Consider the following 12,611-nt stretch of genomic DNA (forward strand, 5'->3'; position numbering starts at 1 on the left):
AAAGGCTAGGAAGGTCAGTATTGCAACAAAAATTTTGAAATTCAGATCTAATGTGGTTGTACGCTGGGCACTCTAAGAGGAAGTGATGAGGAAGTGATTTTCATCCTCGATGTTCTTATTCTCATAGAGATGGTAGAACCTTTCCATCCATGGTGTTTTAGGAACTGCCCAACCACCCGTTTCACTATGGAGCTCATGAGAGTTCATTCTAATCTTGGCTATATTAATTTTCTTCTTTGAGTTAATTAAAACAGAGAGATACTTTTGATCTTCTAGGGCGGGGTTGATGACTTCGTTATAATATCTTAATTTTCTTTTAGCTAGTATTTGTTGTTTAGTTTCAAATGTATTTAAATTAAAGAAAAAAAGTATTTTGATAATGACAACCAATTGATAATTATAAGATGACCCATAAGCATGTGAATTTGAGGATATAGATTAAATCTACTACATATGCTTCTCTTATTCTTGAAATCAAATATGAATATGATATTAAGCAAAAGTCTAATATGAATAGAAATGATATTCTGCTTCTCTTATTCTTGGAATCAAATATGAATATGACATTAAACAAAAATCTAATATGCATAGAAATGATATTCTACTAATACCCTTGATATAATTCCCTTGTTACTAATAATTATTATGTGTGATTTAGAAATGTTATAATTTCTCTCCATATATCTGCGATTTAGAAATGTTATAATTTCTCTATATATTGAAGGACGTTGAAATTTTTTCATTAACATTAGGGCTTTCTTATATTTTATATAAGTTTAGGTTAAAAAATATAAATATAAACTAAAGATATATCAATTTGAACATTTTAAATTATTAAAAATTTAATTAATAAATATAATATTTTAAAATTTTATAGAAGAGTAAATTATTTTTATTTAAATATAAATTTAATAATTTTTATTAAAATATAACTTAAAAAAAGAAATTTAAAGATTTAATTTATAACTATTTAATTTTAATAAAAAAATTTTGTGCTAAATTGAATTAACTTAATTATGATAATGATGATGATGGTTAATGTTCATTGAGACTAAACGTTGGTCTATCCGACTTAAATAAAAGAATTATTTAGTTTGATTTAAGATTTTATTCCTATGCTCAAAAGCTTGGAGAGAAGTCTCCGAGCTCACTATAATTTTGATATCGTAAAAGGCTAGGAAAGTCAGTATTGCAACAAAGATTATGAAACTGAGATTTAATATGGTTGTACGTGAGGCACTCTAAAAAGAAGTGATTTAATATAAATAAATAAATATTAACTATTTTTTTTATATAAATTTAAATTATACTTTGAATTAAAATTTCATAGATTTCATATTAGATATTATATATAAGATTAAGATTAGATATTATTAAGATATCTATTATTTTTTAGTTAAAATTGAAGTTGATTAATATAAGAAATTAGTTTATTTGAATATATAATTTTTATTGAAAATACATTTTCATAATAAAAAATGTTAAAATTTTTTTGTTAATTTTCAAAATATAAGAAAATAAATTAATGATTTCAAATTTAATATAAAAAAAAATTGAAAATTTATCATAATGATTAGTAGTAGTTTAAGGAGTTGACCTTTTAGCCTTTTTTGAGCAAACTCCTTTTGTGCTTGAAATCTAGTGAAATATGAGTCAATGATGTACAATGTGTACATATTAATATGTATAGGAAACAACTGAATTAGTTTCCGGGTCTTCATGGACTCCAATAACTACTCAAACTAACCAAAGATTAATCCAAGGATTAGTTGTCTAACATTCCCCCCTTAATCCGAAGGGATGTACCAAAGTACAAAATCTATAAAATAAATTAAAATTTTGCATGGAATCTTCGATATGTGTCGCCAGGGGAAAAAAGAGGGTGTAATGATGTTTAACAAAAAATCAAGCTAATAGTATGACAGAAACAAATCACTATTTCTAAAAACATTAGTTTGCATTTAATTTTGATGGCTAAAGGAAAGAGTGGGGACATTTAATCAAAGTTCATGCTAACAATATAACAAAATCATATCACATTGTAAGATAACGATATGACATTCAATTTTGATGGGACACAAAGGTCGACAACATTAAAAATCAATAAAAGTAATCATTACTAAGTAAGAAGTGAAGGAATGCAACCAATCATATTATAGAAAAACAAATTTAAATGTTCTTAAATAATAATAAAATTTAATTTATAAAGTTAAAACTATTGCCCAGGTGTTGGTGTCCAAGTATGAATCATGCAATTCACTCAATCCACATTTAATTGTGAACCCGGGGTTCTACCTCTTGTTTTAAAGCTATCATGCACTGTATGTGTAGGCCACAATTTCCCTACCCGACATTGAACATTAACGATAAATTCATCAATGTGTAACAACAAGCAATAGTGTAACATCAAATAAGAGTAACAAGAACTAATAAATGTAACAACAATAAGAGTAACAATGATAAGGACTCATAACAACACACCGATAAACATTCAAAACAATAATAAACTCACAGAAATAAACCTAACACACATCTAATCCAGCAACACCTGGTCAAGAGAGTGGGCCCAACTCCCTGATCAGGGTTGTGGCGAGATCAATGAATCACGATATGCTCAGAAGATCAAACTGCCATTAATTAAAGAAATATTACAAGTGTGCTATTACATATTCAAAGTGTTTTTATCCTATAACCTTAATGACTCTTAACAATGATAGCTTTCACAGCCCACAACTCTACTTTATACAATTTGTCAATAATACAATTCCCAAAATCACGACAATGTCTGCCTTTAATTACATGGTAGTTTTCAGAGCGAAACAAAATGTGAAAGATAACAGTGTGTCAATCGAAAGATTGTTTCACTGTTGCAGCCAGTATCCAAGGATAGCGTTGCCAACTTTGATAACATCATGCAGTGAATCACGGTCTTGGTCATCCTCCCTTTAATATTTGAAAAAATAACTGAATTAGCAAGCCGCTTAGGTAATAATCTCCCACGACTATGCTTCATTGACCGATAATCCATAAAGACATGACAAGAGGTATACCTGTGCATTTTAAGATATTGATTAACCAATAATGGCGTGAAATGGATAAAAAGGACAAGGTAAAAAGGTGAGTAAAAGTATGTGTCAGGCCAGGCAATCACTCCACAAAGCAAAAACTGATTCTTATTATTCATTCAATTAGGTAGGTCTATTATATACATGAGGGAGAGACTATTTAGTTCATCTCCCGATGACTGTTCACATTTCTCATTTATTTGTTTACATATATTTACCCAATCACAAGGATTAGGTGTCAACATTCCCCCCTTAATCTGAAGGGATGTTGGTGAGTCCAAGCATCGTTCTGAATCGTTCAAGCTTTTCTCTTCCAAGCGCTTTGGTGAAGATGTCTGCAATTTGCTCATTTGTGGAACAATGACGGAGATGAATTATTTTGGCCTCAACATGATGTCGAATCAGATGATATTTAGTATTGATGTGCTTCGTTCGATCATGGAACTTTGGGTTCTTGGCCAACTTTATTGCAGAGGTATTGTTAATCATGAGTGGAGTTGATTGTACTTGTTTTACCTGCAAATCTTCAAGAATTTTCCTGAGCCACACAATTTCTTTTGTTGCTTTAGCTGCTACCACGTATTCTGCTTCTGTTGTGGAATCTGCTGGAACTGATTGTTTGTGTGATCTCCAGGAGACATCTCCTAATCCAAGACTCATAGCATATCCTGAAGTAGATACCCTAGTTTCTTTGTCTCCATCGAAGTCTGAATCAGAGTATCCAATCAAGTTGAAGTCGTCCACCTGTGTATACTTGATTCCAAAGTCTTGAGTTCCCTTCAAGTACCTTAGAACTCTTTTTGCAGCAGACCAATGTCCCTCACAAGGCTTTTGCATAAACCTGGAGAGGATTCCAACAACAAATGAAATGTCTAGTCTGGTAGTAGTTAGGTAGTTGAGACTTCCTACAAGCTGTCTATACTTTGTTGCATCCTCAAATTCCTTTCCTTCAATAGATGTGAGCTTTATGTTTTGTTCCATTGGAGTAGTAAGAGGATTGCACTCTGTCATGCGAAACCTGTTCAACAGATCTCCAATGTATTTCTTTTGAGAAAGAAATATGGACTTTGGATGTTGGGTTACTTCAATGCAAAGATAGTAATGAACATAGCCCAAATCAGTCATTTCAAAACTTTTCCCCAATTCCTTCTTTATGGATGCAATGTAGCTTTCATTGTTCCCTGTCATCAAAAGATCATCTACATATACCACAAGATATACAACTGTTTTGCCAACTTTCTTGACAAATAAAGTTGCATCATCAAGATCAAAATGTTTGAAATTGAGTTTCAGAAGATGCTCAGTTAGTTTTTCATACCACGCTCGCGGTGCTTGTTTGAGGCCATACAGGGACTTCACAAGTTTGCATACTTTATGTTCATGTCCTTTCACAGAAAATCCTTCAGGCTGGGACATAAAAACATTCTATTTTAGATCTCCATTCAAGAAATCAGTTTTTACATCCATTTGATGGACTTTCCAACCATTTTGCTGTGGGGGCAAAAGTCTCCTCATAATCGACCCCTTCCTTTTGTGCAAAACCTTTTGCCACAAGCCTAGCTTTGTGCTCGTCAAGTGAGCCATCAGCTTTATACTTGTTTTTGTAGACCCACTTGCGGCCAATTGGTTTGGTTCCTAATGGAGGATCAACCAGCTTCCAAGTGCCATTCTTTATGAGGGCATCATACTCCTTTTGCATCGCTTCTTTCCATTCATCATGAGAAGCAGCTTATTTGAAGGAAGTTGGTTCAAAATTTGTAGACAAGTTCAATTCACAATCATAAGAAACATCCATATCAACAGGTGAATTAGAGTCATCTACATCACCTCCATTTTACCGGTTTGAATTTCTGGTTCCTGTCTTTCCAACTTCATCAGGATGAACACTTTCAAGTGTCTTTGTCAGCCACTTTGGGGGACCTTTCTCAGATGGTCCAGGCTACTACATTGATTGAGTTTGGACTGAATCAAGATTGAGTCTCCCAATTCTATCAATTATATCACTTAAAGCATCATCAGTTGTTGGAGTTTCATGCGGGGGAGAGTGTTCTTCAGAAGAAGATTCCACATGTTGATCTAGTATAGGAATCTCCCCTTCAAGATGTGGAATCTGATTATCAAATTCTTGAAATGATTTTGTTTTTGCGAATCTATCCAAGCGATCAAGCTGTCCCTCAACAACATTGTCAGTTTTGGATGATTCAAGAAAACTTACATCTCTAGATACAAAAAACTTCTTATTTACTTCATCATAGAGACGATATGCTTTGGAGGTGTTTGAATATCCCAGGAAGATACACTTACGACTTCTAGAACCAAGTTTGTTTCTATGCACCTTTGGTATCAAGGCATAACAGGTGGAACCAAAGACCCTGAGATGCTTTACCGAAGGAACATGTCCATACCACATTTCATATGGAGTCTTGTTTCTAATAGCATTATATGGACATCTATTCTTTATATATGCAACACAATGAACAACATCAGCCCAAAACATTATCTTTACATTTTTGAAGAAGAGCATGGATCGTACCATATTTAAGATTGTTCTATTCATTCTTTCAGCTACACCATTCTGTTGGGGATTATAAGGCACAGTTGTTTGATGTTTGATCCCATTTTGGCGAAGATAGTTTTCAAATTCATTTGATGTGTATTCTTTTCCATTATCAGTGCGAATAGACCCAGTATGAGATTGTGCATCATTTTCAATCCATTTATGAAAATTCTTGAATGTTTGAAAAGCATCAGATTTGTTCTTCAATAAATAAACCCAACACATTCTGGTGTAGTCATCAATAAATGTCATGATATTTTATTTCCAATTACAGAAGGAACAGGCATTGGACCACATAAATCTGAATGAATGAGTTCAATTTTCCTATGTGCTCTTGAATGTGAATCATGAAAAGACTATTTGCTATGCTTTCCTAGAATGCAAGCATCACATTGCTTAAGTTTCATAGGAATTGTAGGCAAACCAGCAACACCATTTTTCTTCAACAAGCGGAGACTTTCATAGTTCAAATGTCCAAATCTAGCATGCCATAATAAACTTGATGGAAGTGTACCTTCTTCATGATGAGAAATATATGAGAAATGTTGTGCATGAGCAGAGGTTCCTTGCAGTTTGAGAAACCTTTCTTCTTCTATTCCCCTCATGACAAGTGAGTGGTTAGATGCTTTTCTTACCTCAAGCTTGCCATCAAACATATGAATGGAGTGACCTTACTGGCGGATGTGGACCAAGAACAACAAGTTTCTCTTGAGCTGTGGGAGATATAGAACATGATCCAGAAGAAAGTCTGGAAGACCAGGCAGTTTAAGCCTGATTGTGCCAAGCCCTGATGGCTTGATTTTTGATTGATCTGCAAAGTATACTGCTCCATCAACATTGTCAGTGAAATCTTCAAAAAAATCTTTTCTATGAGTCATGTGGCAGGTTGCTCTTGAATCAAGCAACCAATCACTTTTCCAAGAATCAAGTGAAGCATTAAATAGATCTTCATTTACTCCAATGTTACATTGTGCCACAACATAGTGAGCGGATTCAGGTGCTTTACCTTTGTCTATATCATCAACTTTACCTTTCTGTTGGTTTCTTTTCTGTTCAATTTTGTCCCATGGTAGCTTGCAGTGCAAATCTGCCTTTTCTCCTTGAGGGTGTCTACCCCCCCTGCCTCTGAAATATCTTCCTCTTCCTCTTGAATGCATACTGTAACAAAAATACTTCTGTTGATAGAAAATTTATTCTGATATATGATATATGGAGACAGAGGTATGCAGAATAATTTATCTTCAAAGCTATCTCAGTCTATTGTCTAATTCATCTACATGGAATCTTCACAATTATTGTCTATGTTGTCAAAGGAATCTACAGAAAACTACTGAGACTTGTATAAGCGATTCCACAAATGAATCAAATGTTATAGTAATGCACCAAAATCTTAACTTCTCTGAAATACCACATCACTAACCAACAGCGTTAACCAACAAAGTTGACCAACCAACAGCGTGATATATCAAGCCGAGGTATGGAGACCTGGGACCTGTGAATTTCTTAACTAGGTTTGTTGCTTAGTCCAGAGATAAGGACAGCCAAGCAAAAACTACCATCACGCTGATTCCATCCACTCAAGTGGTAGTAACTCTTAGGAACATCTACTTTTGTCTGCAAGCAAAGACCCTGGAATACTTCTTTATGGTGTTAGGATTCCTGAACAACCCCTTTACAAGCTTCAGGGACATGTGGATTTAATGCTTAGGAAATGTTCTCAAATTTACAGGCCTGCATTTGTCGACAATGGGATGACAATTGCTACACCAGGGCAGGGATCAAGGCAGATCACTTTACACAATGCGAAAAATGGAAAGACCATTAGTAGAGGGTTTGTTGGATATGATGCTATCCTGGTCTTCGAAAGGAGATACCAACAACCACACCACGTTTCCGCTGCCACCACATTTACCGTAGAGTAGGTACGATGGAATTATACCTCAGAATTCGGATACAGCAACAGGAGTTATACACGCAAGAATTCACATTCACACAGGAATTATACAGGCTATGTGGCTGTGGGAAGTATGACTATGGAAGTCGAGAAGCATATGGAGGTTGAGGTTGAGGTGTAGCAGAATTCGGATACTGCAACAGATTCTGTAATAATAAGGTGGAAGGGAAAGGCATCATCACGGGCAGGCCCAAGCTCTTCCACTTCCACGGAAGCTGGTAACGCTAAGTGGCAGCATATTTTATATTCCTTCGAAATGCAAAAAAAAAACATTCCACGCATATTCTGCACAGTCTCAAAACAGTTGCACACTGCCATTAATTTGATGAATTAAAAGCTTTCAACGCATATTCTGCATACCATAGTCTCAAAACATTTGCACATTGTCATTAACAGTCAGAACAGTGTATGGAATATGTCAGAGGAGCGTGAGAGGTTACAAAAAAATTGGAAGAAGAATGCGGGACAAACTGACAAATTTTTGAAGAAATAACAGAAGGGAGTTACAATGGCAGACTGCAATGCCAAAAATGGAGTTGGCTCTGATACCATGTCAGGCCAGGAAATAACTCCACAAAGAAAAAACTGATTCTTATTATTCATTAAATCAGGTAGGTCTGTTATATACATGAGGGAGAGACTATTCAGTTCATCTCCCGATGACTGTTCACATTTCTCATTTATTTATTTACATATATTTACCCAATCACAAGGATTAGGTGTCAATAGTATGCAGATATAGCCACCAACATCACCCCCCAACTGGTCTTACTGCATGTCCTCATGTGGTTCGTCGCTTGCGCAAATCTGGGTTGGAGTTATGATGATCAACATGGAGCTGTGCAAGATTGTATTTTGTTGACATCTTTATTCCTGGAGACTTATATCCATATGTCTGGATGACTTCTTTCCACCAATTCTCATCTACCTCGTAAGAGGGAGTGTACTGATCAGCTGGAAGCTAGATAATGGGAAATCGAAACCTCAAAACCATCCATCAGACCCCATGAAGCCGCATGCATGTAATATACCGAGGTACCCTATTTAAGGCCTAAACAAAATTGGGGGCCCCAAAAGGCTCACGTATTTTGACGGCTGATGACGATAACATCCACCATTTTTGATAGCTGTCCCGAACCTCCTCCTGACAAGTGAAGATTTGTTTTGTGCATATGTCGACACACCATTTATGGGTTTCCAACATCTGTTCTTTTCATCCTTTGATTGCTAAAAGGGTTTTGTACCTAGTATAAACACTTACAGACTCACAATTCTCCATCCGAAGGACAAGTGGCCTATTTGCCTGATTTTCTTCAAATGTGTCAAAGGCCTTTTTCCATTTAACCTGATTGACTGTGTAGGAGGTAAAAGCTCTCAGTTGAATGTATCCTACATATGGCATTGGGTTAAATTATTGATCATTACCCAGAAAGTAATCGTGCATGTACAATTCACACATCAAGTGTTGATCCAGAATGTAGCATCTCAAGATGTGCAGAAACTGCATTGAATCTTCCATCTCATGACTAAGCTCTTGGCAGATACTCTCTAAACAAAAGAATAGATATTTTTCATGAAGGAACAAGGTGTAGCTATGAGTAGGGGGGTGGAAAGCCATTTCCTATTGTGCCAAGGTCAAAATCTCTTCCTTATCGGCCTTTAATAGCCTCACCTGTTGTTCCAGCTCCTCAATCGCTTCTGTGGTTTCTCCTGCTTTCTCTTTTCCTTCTCTATTGTTCTATGTAGCTAGAGACTTCTCTCGCAGCTTTCTCATGAATTTTCCTTATTCCTTCACGGTGAGCTTCTAAGGGAATTGTCCTCCGTTGAAGGCGAGCTGTTGTAGCTTGCCACTTCTGAATTTCTGCAGTCATAACAAACTCCCATGCTTCGATCACATGCAAAAGAAACTCTGTTTGTATAGCCGTTGAGGTCGTTGGCCTATCTTCAGTCTGTTTTGCCACTAAACTAGTTTCAAGCCGGGGCTTCACAATATTTTTCTTGTGATTTTTCACTCTTCTCCATAAGTGCCGCATCTATTTCCTCAATTTCATGATTTATATTTTCAATTGCATATTCTCTCTGAATTGCGCTTGATAGCTTTCTTTAATAGGGGGTCTCCTTATCGCACATTTCTCAATGAAATCTTATTTTATAACAACTTCTTCCACAGGTATCACAGCTAGTCCAGGGCCTAGTGGGTTGACGTTGACAAAATCGTCAACTAGTTCTTGTTCTACTCTGATTTCTTCCATATGTTCCTCGACTCGAGGAACAACCCCACCATCTCCTTCTTTAAGTCTCAAAGTCTCTACATCCTTCCTCTATGGCTCTAGATTCACTACAGGGTCTTGTGGGTAGTGTCTTTGACACCCTCTTCTTGCAGTTGATTTGTCACTCGACTACCCTCTTCCATTTGAATAGTAATGGTTCCTATCCCCCATGGGTCATTTTTGTTAGCAACATCGTCTTCCATTTGCTCGAAAATGGTCTCTAACCCTTGCGGGTTAGCCTGATCAGCAACATCCTCTTCCATCTGCTTAGGAATGGTTTCTAACCCTTGCGGGTTAGTCTTATCAACAATGTCCACCTCCATCAGCTAAGGAATGGTTTCTAACCCTTGCAGGTTAGTCTGATCAGCAACATCCTCTTCCATCTTCTCAGGAATGGTTTCTGTAGAAGTAATACCGGCCATAGCTTATTCATTTTTACCTCCAGTCGGCACTGGTTCTTATGTGGTAGTGCCAACCTCCAACCCTTCAATCTGCTTAATTTTTAATCGACCCTGATTTTTGAATAACAATGTCGATAATGGTGCCCTTAGCTTTCCCAACAAATTTTAGGATTGGGGGAGAAGCTTCTTCTTTCTCCATGTGTCTAGAGGAATGGGTTTTCCTTGCCCCTTTTGGAAAAGATGCAAGAAAAGGATAGTGAGTAATAATTTCATCAATTTTTGTTCTCTCAATGCCTGCTGACGTAGGCCCTCCTTCCTCTTATTCTATGTTCATTGACTATTCTATGCTCCCTTTTACTCTTCCTTTTGCATGTGCATCTTCCAAATTTTCCTTCTGCCCAGCAACCGACACTGGTTCTTGTGGAGCAGTGTTGATTGTGGTGCTTCTTTCCTCCAGGGGTTCCACATGCATTGAGTGGGTGGTGCTAGTTCTTGTGTGGTAGCACCACCTTCATTTTCATCCAGATATTATTCAACTAATTGGATAGGTGGTGCTAGTTCTTGTGTGTCAGCACTGTTATCACTCAGGTTGTCCTTAAGCTCCAGAAAAGGATACGGCCGAGGTAACCACAAACCAACTTTGGACTGCAGGTTCTAGCCCACCTGCAATCAGAGAGGGCTCTCTCTTTATGATTTAGCTTTGTTTGGAAATGATTTTAGGCTAGCTATTGAGTTCAGGGGTTTTTGTATTTTGGTGGGAAGGAAAATGCTTTCAAGTAGAGAGGCAATGCATAGTGTGGTAAGTTTCAAACCATTGGGCATGGAGTCACGGAGTAAGACTGATGGTGCATTTTCTTGGTCACAAGAGAAATCAGGAGCAAGGTAGCTACTTATGAAACAACACTTAAAGCTTAAAGATGGAATGAAAGCTAAGGAAAGAGAGGCAATAAAGAATCTCTCCAACAGTTTAGCAGAATGAAGATGAATAAACCTTATCTAGGAGCAGTTAAGAATTCTTAGATAATCAGTCATTCATATGTGAAATAGATCAAACATGAGCCACAAAATGAATTCATATTTATGTCTAGATCAAGAGGAAAACATTTGAGAAGCCACATAAACTGAGCATAGAGTGCATTTAAGCAAATTCTAGACCAATCTTTTGTTCTGCGACCTGAGCATATATGAAAATGAAATAACAGAGGTAGGGAACACTTATTGTATCATATTGCAGCACAAGAATTCCTCATTTAACTCTTCAGAGACATCAATAACACATCAACAGTCCATCCTCCAAGCTTGCATGCAGTCTTTGATTATAGAGAAATATCAGAAATACAGTGCGAGTCTCTCCTGGATACATTAGCCGACCAACCCTTCTAACAATGTAGGGGGAGGTATATATACAAAAATTGGATGAAAAAAATATCTGATTCGGAAGTTAACAGTTCATAACTTCTCTGCCAACTCCTAAGCAGCGGTTGATGAGAAAGTAAATGCTGAAATAAATACAAATGTAACAGCTGTTCTTTTCTGCCAGGAAATATTGACTTTTGATTTCATTTGAGTCGGTTGGGGCCGTGCTCTAAAAAATCCGTGCTTTTTGGGGCTTGCTGCCCCAGCGTCTTTGCTTTGTGACTGCCTCAACTTGTTCGGCGTGCTCTTTGACTACTCTGCCCAGTGCTCTCATGCCTTAACCTGTGCTTGCTGGTGACCTGCAGCTGACTGTGATTTTTAAAATAAACAAAAAAAGGGGAAAAACTGACGCTACCTGGGCAAGATGGCCAGCATTGCCTGCCACCAGTTCTCAGAAGGCAACTGATGCCTTTGTATTTTGACAAGTGTTTCATCGGCCTCTGTGTACTTGTAATAACTGGGCGGCATCTCAAACAGATGATTGACCTCATGCTCCAGGTAAAATAAGCTTTCCAGCCTGTCGTAGAGTGTCTGTCCTGTAGGCGGCCCTGCCTCTGCTGTAGAACTTGATGCAGCAGTAAGCTGATTTGTGACAAAATTATTGAGCCTGGTAGCATATTGGTCACATGTCAATAGCTTTCCAGCGCTGGTCAACAGGCTGGGCAATCCTCTAATCTGTAGTGCTGCAAGCTTTACGTCAAAATTGTCTACATCCCTCTGTATATCCCGACATCTTGCCTCCAGAGTTTGCACCAAGCTTCTCAATGTGAGCACACTTTTTGCTGTTAATATGGCATCTGTTCTGTTCATGATATGGAGTGCTGCCAGCTCTTCCCTAGTCTGATGATTCAGAAAGTTGATCATTCTGTTAGCCTGCTCAGGCATGTTTCCTAATGCTGCCTTGGCCCTCTGGTTTTCAAGCTTAGCACGGCCAATCAGTTCCACCTG

This window comes from Pinus tabuliformis, chromosome 2_2 (genome assembly GCF_031772625.1).
Source record: "Pinus tabuliformis cultivar Carrire ecotype Pingquan chromosome 2_2, CPIR1, whole genome shotgun sequence".
Lineage (NCBI taxonomy): Eukaryota > Viridiplantae > Streptophyta > Pinopsida > Pinales > Pinaceae > Pinus > Pinus tabuliformis.